General features: G+C 54.5%; 2 non-coding genes and 1 pseudogene across 2 annotated transcripts; all 3 read right to left on the bottom strand.

Annotated features, from left to right (window-relative positions):
- Positions 1 to 1,222: 1,222 nt before the first annotated feature.
- LOC144764455 (U2 spliceosomal RNA) lies at positions 1,223 to 1,409 on the bottom strand. The gene has a single exon (XR_013596554.1). It is a non-coding gene; the product is annotated as a U2 spliceosomal RNA (small nuclear RNA).
- Positions 1,410 to 7,607: 6,198 nt separating this feature from the next.
- On the bottom strand, positions 7,608 to 7,785 carry LOC144764487 (U2 spliceosomal RNA; annotated as a pseudogene).
- A 1,004-nt stretch (positions 7,786 to 8,789) lies between these two features.
- Positions 8,790 to 8,978, bottom strand: LOC144764438 (U2 spliceosomal RNA). Its single transcript, XR_013596543.1, has one exon. It is a non-coding gene; the product is annotated as a U2 spliceosomal RNA (small nuclear RNA).
- Between the last annotated feature and the right edge of the window lie 965 nt (positions 8,979 to 9,943).

Genomic DNA, 9,943 nt, shown 5'->3' on the forward strand with positions numbered 1-9,943 from the left:
CTCCTTTTCCTGTCTCTCCCTTTCCGCTTCCTCCTTGCCTGACCTGTCTCCGTGTGGTCAGGCGTGACAACATGACACCCAGGTGTCCCTCGAAGGTGGTCACCTCGGCTTTAGCCTTTCCGCCCTCGTTCACGCAGCCTTGCCACGGACAAGCCGCGGCACGAAGGCCCAGCAACCAAAGGGTTTCTAGGGGTCAAGCGCCGTCTAGCTATTCACAAGTGTATTTCTACACTTGATCTTAGCCAAAAGGCCGAGAAGCGATAACCACGGCCGATTCTGAATCAACGCCTCCCGAAGCAATCTACCTGGCTGACCCGGGCCGGGGTCTTCCCTTGCACCGTCGCTGGCCGCCCTTTCGCCTCTTTTTCTGACTCCCAGCAAGAGCTCAGCATGTGCCGGTGGAAAGGAGGCCCCGGCGTCAGGCCTTCTCCCGGCTCCCAGAGTCCTCCTCGGCTGTCGCCTCATTAGGTGTCACTTAGCATACCCACGTTGTCCTCTTTCTAGTATTTGCATGCCCCGCCCCTTCCTGCGCACTGCTTCCAGCCGGCTGGCCAGAAAGCCTGGCAGCCAGGGGATGCTGGGAATCAGCCCAGGATGCCCTGGACAGCTCCCTGACCGGAAATGGCCGGCCCCTGGCCCCTCACCCTCGCTTGCCAGAGACTCTGCTCCCCTGCAGCCTAAGGCCTATAGATAAGGCTTGCCGTTCGTGGCCGTCGGGGACGGGCGGGGCGGGCAGAGAAGGAAAAGGACTCTGTATTTTTCTTCTTGCTCAGAGAAGCCAAGGGCAGTGTCCACTTCTCTGCCAGCCTGCCTGCCTCCCTTCCTCCCTCCATCCTACTGACTTGCTGGGAACCTTCTTCCATTCGTTCCCCAGTGAAATGGATCCAAAACCAATGAAAGTCTGCTGCTGGAAAAACAATCTTTTTCCACGTTTGTCTCTTTTCAAAGAGCAGCGTCTGGATGGAGAAGGGGGAAAAAAAATAAGAAATAATTTTTCTTTATTTTTTTAAACGTGAAAAATAAATAAATAAATAAATTACGCACGGCCCGGGTGCCGCAAAGTGGCAAATAAGTCAAATAAGTACATAAATAAGGCAAGACACGGTGACTAGTTTGCTTTTATTCACACGCAAACACAATAGCGCCACTTTACAAGGTTTGGTAGTGAAGCGCTACTTACGTTTTCTCGTCTATTTTTCAACAGCATTGTTTTCCCCGGGTGGGGAAGTGCACCATTCCTGGAGGTACTGCAATACCAGGTTGATGCGTGGAGTGGACAGAGCAAGCTCCTATTCCAAAAATCTATTTAATATATGGTCCCCAGATAGAGGACGTATCAGATATTAAACTGATAAGAACAGATTTTTTTTTTTTTGTCAGAGCATCGTTTCTGGTTCAGATACATCAATCGTCACCTTCCACAACAAGTGCGCAAGCTATCCCATTGACCGTTTACCTGTGAAGGGAAAAGGTCACGTTAAATAAAATACATACAGTAAATTATTTACATTTACTCCACCTGTCTTCATCCGTTCTCTCCTCTCTCCGGTCGCCAAACTGGTTCCTGGATTGAAGGGAAAAATAGGAAAACACAGGTTAGTGGTCCCTCTGGGGGCCCCTTGAGTGACAAGGAGGCCTCCGTTGGGGTTGCTTTTATTCCCTGAGTCTTTCTGGGGCCCCTGCGTGACAGGCCACCCCTTGGGTCCTCAGGTTTCGTCTTCGCTATCTCCATCTGATCCGTCCAGTGCTGCGTAGTCGCGCAGTAGGCTGTGGATCATCTTATGGCATCCCAGGGTTGATGTCTCCTTTTTCCCTACTACCAGGCGGTTTCTGGAGAACAGGAGAACATCTTTGAAACAGCACAGGAGCCTCCAGCAACCCTGAAGGTCGCCTAGTGTGTGTGTCCCTGGGAACAGTCCATATATCACAGAGTCAGCAGTGATGCAGGTCGTAGGTATCCAGGCCCTAAGCTCTGTGCCCAGGGCCTTCAGCAGGTCCAGTGCGTACGTGCACTCCCAGAAGAGATAGTGTGTTGTCTCGTCCATGGTGCATCCTCTTGGGCAGGACTTGTATCGGTTGAGTCCTCTTGCGTGCATGAAGGCTCTCACGGGCAGTCCTCCTTGGATGGCCATCCAGTCGGTGTCTTTGTGCTGGTTCGTCAGGTGCTTGGATGCGACGTTTCCCCACACGTGGTCTGCTGTGGCTGAGGGGAGGGCGCCGATTGGCTCGCTGACGTCCCTTGCACGTATCTGTTTCTGGACAAGCTTGGAGGTCCATGTGTCGGGGCTAGCTGCCTCCAGGCCAAATTCCTTCACAAACTTCTCCACTTCTTTGTAGAACCACGGGGTCTCCCAGTTGTACGGGACGGCGCTCTCCCACTCTGCCCATCCGAGGCGCCTCCACGTTGGCAGCAGGAAGAAGCGTGCCATCAAAAGCCGACGTGGCTCTCATCTTCGGTCTTCAGGGTGTTCCTCACGCAGTGGCACACGAAGATCCCTCTCAGGATGGTGGCGATGTCCGGCACTCCTTTGCCTCCCTTGTCGTGGGTCTTGAACATCACCGTCCTCTTCACTCTGTCCATCTTCGAGCTCCAGATGAAGTAGAAGATCATTCTCGTGATGGCCTTGGCCGTTGTGGTCTGCGCTGGCCATACTTGAGCGACGTACTGGAGTACTGGCAGGGTCTCGTTTCGCAGGACCAAAGACTTCCCTTCGATCGTCAGCTTCCGGAGGCTCCAGAGTCCCAGCTTCTGCCTCGTCTTCGCCAGTCTTTCCTCCCAGGTCTTCTCTGCTGCACCTTCTCCGCCGAACCAGACTCCCAGGATCTTCAGGAAGTCCCTCTTGATGGGGAATGGTAGTGGGTCTCGGGGGGGGGGGGGGTCCAGTGTCCGAAGAGCAGGGTTTCTGACTTGGCGCTGTTGATCTTCGCTCCTGATGCCTTCCCAAACTCGATACAAGTCCTTTCCAGTTCTCTTATGGACGGTCCGTCTGCGCAGAATACTGAGATGTCGTCCATGTACAGAGAGCACTTCACTTCTCCTTTTCCTCCGCTTCCCGGTGCCTTTACTCCTCTGATGTTACTGTTTTGCCGGATGCGTTCCGCGAGGAGTTCTATTACGCAGATGAATAGGAGGTGGGAGAGGGGGCATCCCTGCCTCACCCCTGATAGGACCGGGAAAGGGTCGGTACTCCAGCCATTCACTGTTGCCGTGCTGGAGATGTCGCTATACATTGTTTTCACCACGTCGCAGAAGAAGTCCCCCAGGCCCAGTGCTCTGAGTGCCCGGTCCATGAACTCATGGGAAACGCGGTCGAACGCCTTCTCCTGGTCCAGGCTGACCAAGGCCGTCGGGATCTTGCGACCCTTGACGTACTCGATCGTGTCCCGGACCAGGGCCAGGCTGTCTGCGATTTGCCGTCCCGGTATACCGCAGGACTGGTCTGGGTGGACTATCTTTGCTACCACTTTCTTTAGGCGGTTGGTCATTACCTTCGCGAGAATCTTGTAGTCCACATTGAGGAGAGAGATGGGCCTCCAGTTCTTGAGGTCTTCTCTCTCTCCCTTCTGCTTGTACAAGAGTGTTATCATGCCCTCTCGCAGGGATTGCGGCATACTGCCCCTGCCCACCATTTCCTCGTAGAGGGTCAGCAAGTCCGGCCCGATCAGGTCCCACAGTTGGACATATAGTTCCACTGGGAGACCGTCATTCCCGGGTGTCTTGCCTCTCTTGGAGGTTGTGGCGGCCAAGTGCAGCTCTTCCAGGGTGAAGGGCGCGTCTAGGCCTTCTCTCTCTTCCGGACCCAGTGTCTTTGAGATGCCCTCCAGGAAACTGTCCGCCTGGGCTCTCTCCGACGCCTTCGGTGAGTAGAGTTCGCCGTAAAAGTCTGTAACGACTCTCATGACGTCCTCTTTCTCACTTTGGAGGTTGCCCTCCGAGTCCCGAAGTTCCACCAGTGGTGTGTGGGCTGAGTGAATTTTCTTAAAGAAGAACGAGTTGCATTTTTCGCCCTTCTCGAGGTTCTCGGTTCTGGTCCTGAAGATGATTTTCTCGGATTCTTCCCTAAAGTGCTCTGCGAGCCCTTTTCGGGTGTCCTCCAGGTCGTCATCCACGTCCCATCCCCTGAGCTCGAGTCCATACAGTTGCTGCAGTTTGCTTTGCAGCCCCCTGAACGTCCTCTTCTTTTCCCGTGCAGCAGCTCTGCTTGCATCCTGGAAGAAGCTCCGGAACCTGACTTTCACCCATTCCCACCACTCGCTGGCGGATTGAAAGAGGCCCTTCACGTCCTTCCAGTCTATGTACGCGTCTCTGAGGTTCGCCACTAACTCCTCGTTGTCCAGCAAAGAGCAGTTCAGCTTCCACGAACCTGGGCCGGCGGGGAACTTCCCTGCAAGTTCCCACTCGAAACTGACTGCTCTGTGGTCAGAGAAGTGAACGGCGACCATGGAGCTTCGCCCAGGCTTTACTGTTGGGGAGGTGAGTAGGAGGTCGATCCGTGAACGCACGGATCCGTCCGGCTTGCTCCAGGAATAATTCCTGGCGTTCGGCCCCATGCTCCTGATGACATCCCGGAGGGACGCCTCCTTTATCATCTCCACCAACAGCCTGGACGTCACATCCATTCCTGCAGAGCCTGGCCCACTGCGTCCATCCAACTCTACTATGCAGTATGAGCTCTCTCATCAGAATGGTTCTGGAGGTCACGAGTTGCATCATGAGCACCCTGAACATCTCGAGTCGCTCATTCTTCTCCGGGGGGGCATAGACGTTGATGAGCCGAACGGGCTCACCGGCCCACGAGCCGTCCACGACCAGCACTCTGCCGTTGACCTGCTCGGTGACTTTGTCCACGGTGAAATGCCTTCCCCTGATCAAAATGGCCACTCCAGATGATTTGCAATCGTTCCCTCCAGACCAAAAGGATGGCCCGTGCGTCCACTGCCGTTCAAGCTGGCTGTACGACTGGGTGTACGGAATTCCGCATTCCTGCAGAAAGCATATATCTCGGTTCTGGGTGGCCAGGAAGCGCAGCGTGCCAACCCGCCTGACCTGATCCTTCATGCTTCTGACGTTTAGGGTGAGCAATGATATAGCCATTGTCTCTGTGCTATTGGTCAGTGTCTGGTTTCAGTACCTACTGGGGTTGAAGGCCCTGGGTGTCCCTACTGTGCTTGTAGGTTATCCTGTTCCTCCGTTGGCCCCCACTCCACTGAGGCGTCTCCTCCGTATTCGACGAGCTCCTCATTTTCTACTACCAGGTCCCAATGCTCTGGTACGGCTATGGCCGCCAAGCTGTTGAGTTGGCGGTGGAGGTCCTGGAGGGTTGACTCCTCCTCTTCTTGCTTGTCTCCCTCTTCCTCCTCCATCACCTCCTCCTCGTCGCTCACTATGAGGATGGGGGTGTCGTTTTCCGTTTCATCATCGGTGCCCGCGTTGTTCACCTTCTTGCTCTTCAGGAAGTCCTCCTTCCCTTGTAGCTTCCTTTTCTGGGGGCCTGTCCGTTGGGTGTTTCCGTCGGGGGCCTGTCCGTTGGGTGTTTCCGTCTGGCCCCTCCCCGTCTTCCAGTGTCTCCGGCTTGGATCCCGTTAGTGGTGGTTTTTGTGCTGCCGCCATCTGGATCCTTGCGATGGAGCGTGTTTGCTCTTTGGTTTCTGCGAGTTTTAATGCTTTCTAGCGCAGCGACTGGGATTGTACTTGCGCCCATGACTCCTCTATGGGCACCCACTCGTCCTCGCTGTCTTTCTTCTTTCCCTTTTTGTCTGTTTTCTTGGCCACCTTTGCCTTGGCAGAGTCCCTTTTCTCCTTTCTCGCCTCCTTGGTCTCTGTTTCAGGCGCTGGTGCCGTCTCCGGTGGCCTCCTCTGTCGGTGCTGTTTCTTGTGGTGCTCCGACATTGGGGGGTTCCGGTTGTTCCTTGGCTGGTGTTCCCTCAGCCGGTTTGGGGTCCCTCAGGGTTTCCATCGGCGGGGCCTTCTCTGACATTCCGTCCTCGGGGTTTCCTTTGGGGGTCGGGGGTTCCTTGCCTGGTGTTCCCTCAGCCATTGTGGGTTCTCTCAGGGTTTCTCTCAGGGTTTCCTTTAGCGGGGCCTTCACTGATACTCCGTCCTCAGGGTTCCCTTTGGGGGTCTGGGGTTCCTTGGCTGGTGCCGTCACAGTAGGTGGTGGTGGTGGTCCTGTATCCGGTCCTGCTTTGGGGCCCTCTTTGTTACTCTGGCCTGGTCCTGTGGGGGTTGCTGTTTTTGGATCCTGGCCCTTCTGGTTTCCCTTCCCGGGTGTCGCTGTTGTTTTTCCCGATTGGTCTCTGGCGTCTTTCAGGAGGGTGTTCAGGCTGGTGTTGGCTGTTGCCGAGAGCTTCGGCCTTTTCTGTCTCCATGGTTGGCTCCAGGCTGGGCTCGCTGCAGCGGCCGCTGCGTATGTCTTTGGCAAGTCTGACTTGGGGCATCGGTAGTACGTGTGGCCCACCTCTCCACAGAGGTTGCACTTCCTGGTCCCTTTGCATGAGCTTGCGTCATGTCCGGACTGCTTGCAAATCCAGCAGAATTTCAAAGCCAATCCTTGCCGGCGTGGCCCGTGCCTTCGCACTTCCTGCAGGTGAAGGGATGTCCTGGGTACTTGATCCTCCCCATGTCTGATCCTAGGTAGAAGCTGGCCGGTGGGTGTTTCATGCCATCTCTCCCTGATGGGTCCTTGTGGAGGTCAATCTGTGCCTGCCAGGTCGTGTTCCAAATTCCGTTGGAGTCCCTGACCTTGGTGGGTCCTGTCAGGACGGTGCCGTACCTTTGGAGGAGCGACGCGATGTCCTTGTCCGGGATGTGGGGGTTGGTCATCTCAACCGTTATCCTCTTCTCCGTGGTTGCTGGCTCCATTCCTGCCGTTACACTGAAGTTGCTGTAGGGTGTCTCCTCCTTCTTCCCCTGAAAGAAGTCCCAGTACTTCTTGAAGAGAGCTCGAGTGAAAAAGTTGAGGAGGAAGATCATTCCTGATGCTGATGCTGATGCCTGGTAACTCAGTACCTCGTCCCCTTGGACCCCTGCTGGTTTGAGGATTTTGTTCACGAATGAGGCTCGCTCCATTCGGGGTCCAGTTTTGTCCTTTATCTCCCACCGCACAAGCTGGGTGTGCCGGTGGGTGTTGCTGTACCCATTGAAGGGTTCTGGGGCTGTCCCCTGCCTGGTCCCTGCCTCACCCTTCCCTCCACTCTCTGGTTTGGCTGCCTTGGGGTTTCCAGGGACACCTGTCTGCCCTCCTGGTGCCTTTGGCCCTGGGGCCTGGGCTACCGGGGTCTTGGGGGTGCCAGCCTTCCCTGCGCTGGTGCCCACTTCAACGGGTGCCTCCTTACTCGCCACCTTGCCGCTGTCCCCAGGGGGTAGGGGGTTTGGTTTCTGGGCGTCCAGCTGGGGGATGCCTTCTGTGGTGGCCACTGAGGGTTCAGTGTCCATGTCTTCTATTTGGTTGGTTGGGGGGATCACCTGGTAAATTAGGGGTTACCGCCGGATTACCTGGTTCACCTTTGGACCGTCTGCCTTGGTGCCTGGGGTGTCTCCCAGCAAACCTTAGAGATCTGCAGTGCAAGAAACTCTGACCAGTCACTCCCTAGAGCTAAGGCAGGGTTATAGGTGTGTCCACCTAAGCATAAATCCCCTTACCAGAGATCTGGGTGCTGTTCAGGCCTGTGAAGGATGTTAGGAGGTGTTTTAAGCCTCCAGCATTAGTCCACCCAAACGGGGCGCTGTGAAACTGATAAGAACAGATACTACACTTGATCTTAGCCAAAAGGCCTAGAAGCGATAACCAGGGTCGTGTCAGAATTAACGCCTCCCGAAGCAATCTACCTGGCTGACCCGGACCGAGGTCTTCCCTCGCACCGTCGCTGGTTGCCTTTCCGCCTCTTTTTCTGACTCCCAGCAAGAGCTCAGCATGTGCCGGTGGAAAGGAGGCCCCGGCGTCAGGCCTTCTCCCGGCTCCCAGAGTCCTCCTCGGCTGTCGCCTCATTAGGCGTCACTTAGCATACCCACGTTGTCCTCTTTCTAGTATTTGCATGCCCCGCCCCTTCCTGCGCACTGCTTCCAGCCGGCTGGCCAGAAAGCCTGGCAGCCAGGGGATGCTGGGAATCAGCCCAGGATGCCCTGGACAGCTCCCTTACCGGAAATGGCCGGCCCCTGGCCCCTCACCCTCGCTTGCCAGAGACACTGCTCCCCTGCAGCCTAAGGCCTATAGATAAGGCTTGGCCGTTCGTGGCCATAGGGGACGGGCGGGGCGGGCAGAGAAGGAAAAGGACTCTGTATTTTTCTTCTTGCTCAGAGAAGCGAAGGGCAGTGTCCACTTCTCTGCCAGCATGACTCCCTCCCTCCCTCGCTCCCTCGCTCCCTCGCTCCCTCGCTCCCTCGCTCCCTCGCTCCCTCGCTCCCTCGCTCCCTCCCTAACCTTCTTCCATTCGTTCCCCAGTGAAATGGATCCAAAACCAATGAAAGTCTGCTGCTGGAAAAACAATCTTTTTCCACGTTTGTCTCTTTTCAAAGTGTAGCGTCTGGATGGAGAAGGGGGAAAAAAAATAAGAAATAATTTTTATTTATTTTTTTTAACGTGAAAAATAAATAAATAAATAAATAACGCATGGCCCGGGTGCCGCAAAGTGGCAAATAAGTCAAATAAGTACATAAATAAGGCAAGACACGGTGACCAGTTTGCTTTTATTCACACGCAAACACAATAGCGCCACTTTACAAGGTTTGGTAGTGAAGCGCTACTTACGTTTTCTCATCTATTTTTCAACAGCATTGTTTTCCCCGGGTGGGGAAGTGCACCATTCCTGGAGGTACTGCAATACCAGGTTGATGCGTGGAGTGGACAGAGTAAGCTCCTATTCCATCTCCCTGTTCCAAAAATCAATTTAATATATGGTCCCCAGATAGAGGACGTATCAGATATTAAACTGATAAGAACAGATTTTTTTTTTATCCTACCCGTCACACCCTCAGTCAGCCGGTCGGGCCGGTCTGCCACACCTGCCGGCCTCGCCCTTCAACCCAGCCGTCTCGCCTGGCCTACTAGCACAGGGGGTGCTAGGCATGGCTTATCTTTTCAGCCAACCCTGGTCTGTCCTGCTACTACCTCCATCCAGCATCCAACCATCCCAGCTGAAAGCGGGGAACCAATCCGCAGACAGCCATTAGCTGGTTGGCCTTGTGCCGGTCGGACCTAGGAGGGTTCTCCTGGACAGGGGGGCGACTTAGCCTTCCAGCCATGCCGTTCGGCCCTGTCGTTCCATCCAAGGTCATCAGCCCGGTTGTCGGCCCAAGCCGGTCAGCACAGCAGCCCAGTCCTGCCTGCTGACCTACGAAAAAAATCGCCATTCAGCCGGCCTGCCAGTCAGCCCCCTTTGGGGTGCCTGCCCAACAGTCCAGCATGCCAGGCTACTAAATACGTTATGACATCTCTGTCATATGCGTTATGACATTTCTGTCATATTTCGTTCCGGTACAGTCACATTCCGTTCCGATTCCGTCATCTCGTTTCACCGTGCTGGGAATATCATTGACCCACGAAGTTCAATGAAGACATCCCAACTGACCGCCCTCCCCTAGGGGAGGCAAGTGAAACTACACTTGATCTTAGCCAAAAGGCCGAGAACTGATAAGAACAGATTTGTTTTGAAAACCTTTATTTAGTTTTAAAGGCACAAATACAGGGTATTTTTACAAGTACAATTACATATTATCCAAGAGAGCGTGGTACAGTGTATTCATAACCACAGGTTACAGAGCGTGGTGCAAGTTACGGTTGTCAAAATACATCATCCAGGAGGGGTAATATCAGTATGATGTTGTCAGCGCCATAGGATACAGAGCGTGATATAAGGCAGGGTCGGTAAGTACATCATCCAAATAAAGCCAGTTATATTGCGTTTATAAACCACGTGTTACAGATCGTGGCATAGGGCAGGTTTT

This window comes from Lissotriton helveticus, chromosome 6 (genome assembly GCF_964261635.1).
Source record: "Lissotriton helveticus chromosome 6, aLisHel1.1, whole genome shotgun sequence".
Lineage (NCBI taxonomy): Eukaryota > Metazoa > Chordata > Amphibia > Caudata > Salamandridae > Lissotriton > Lissotriton helveticus.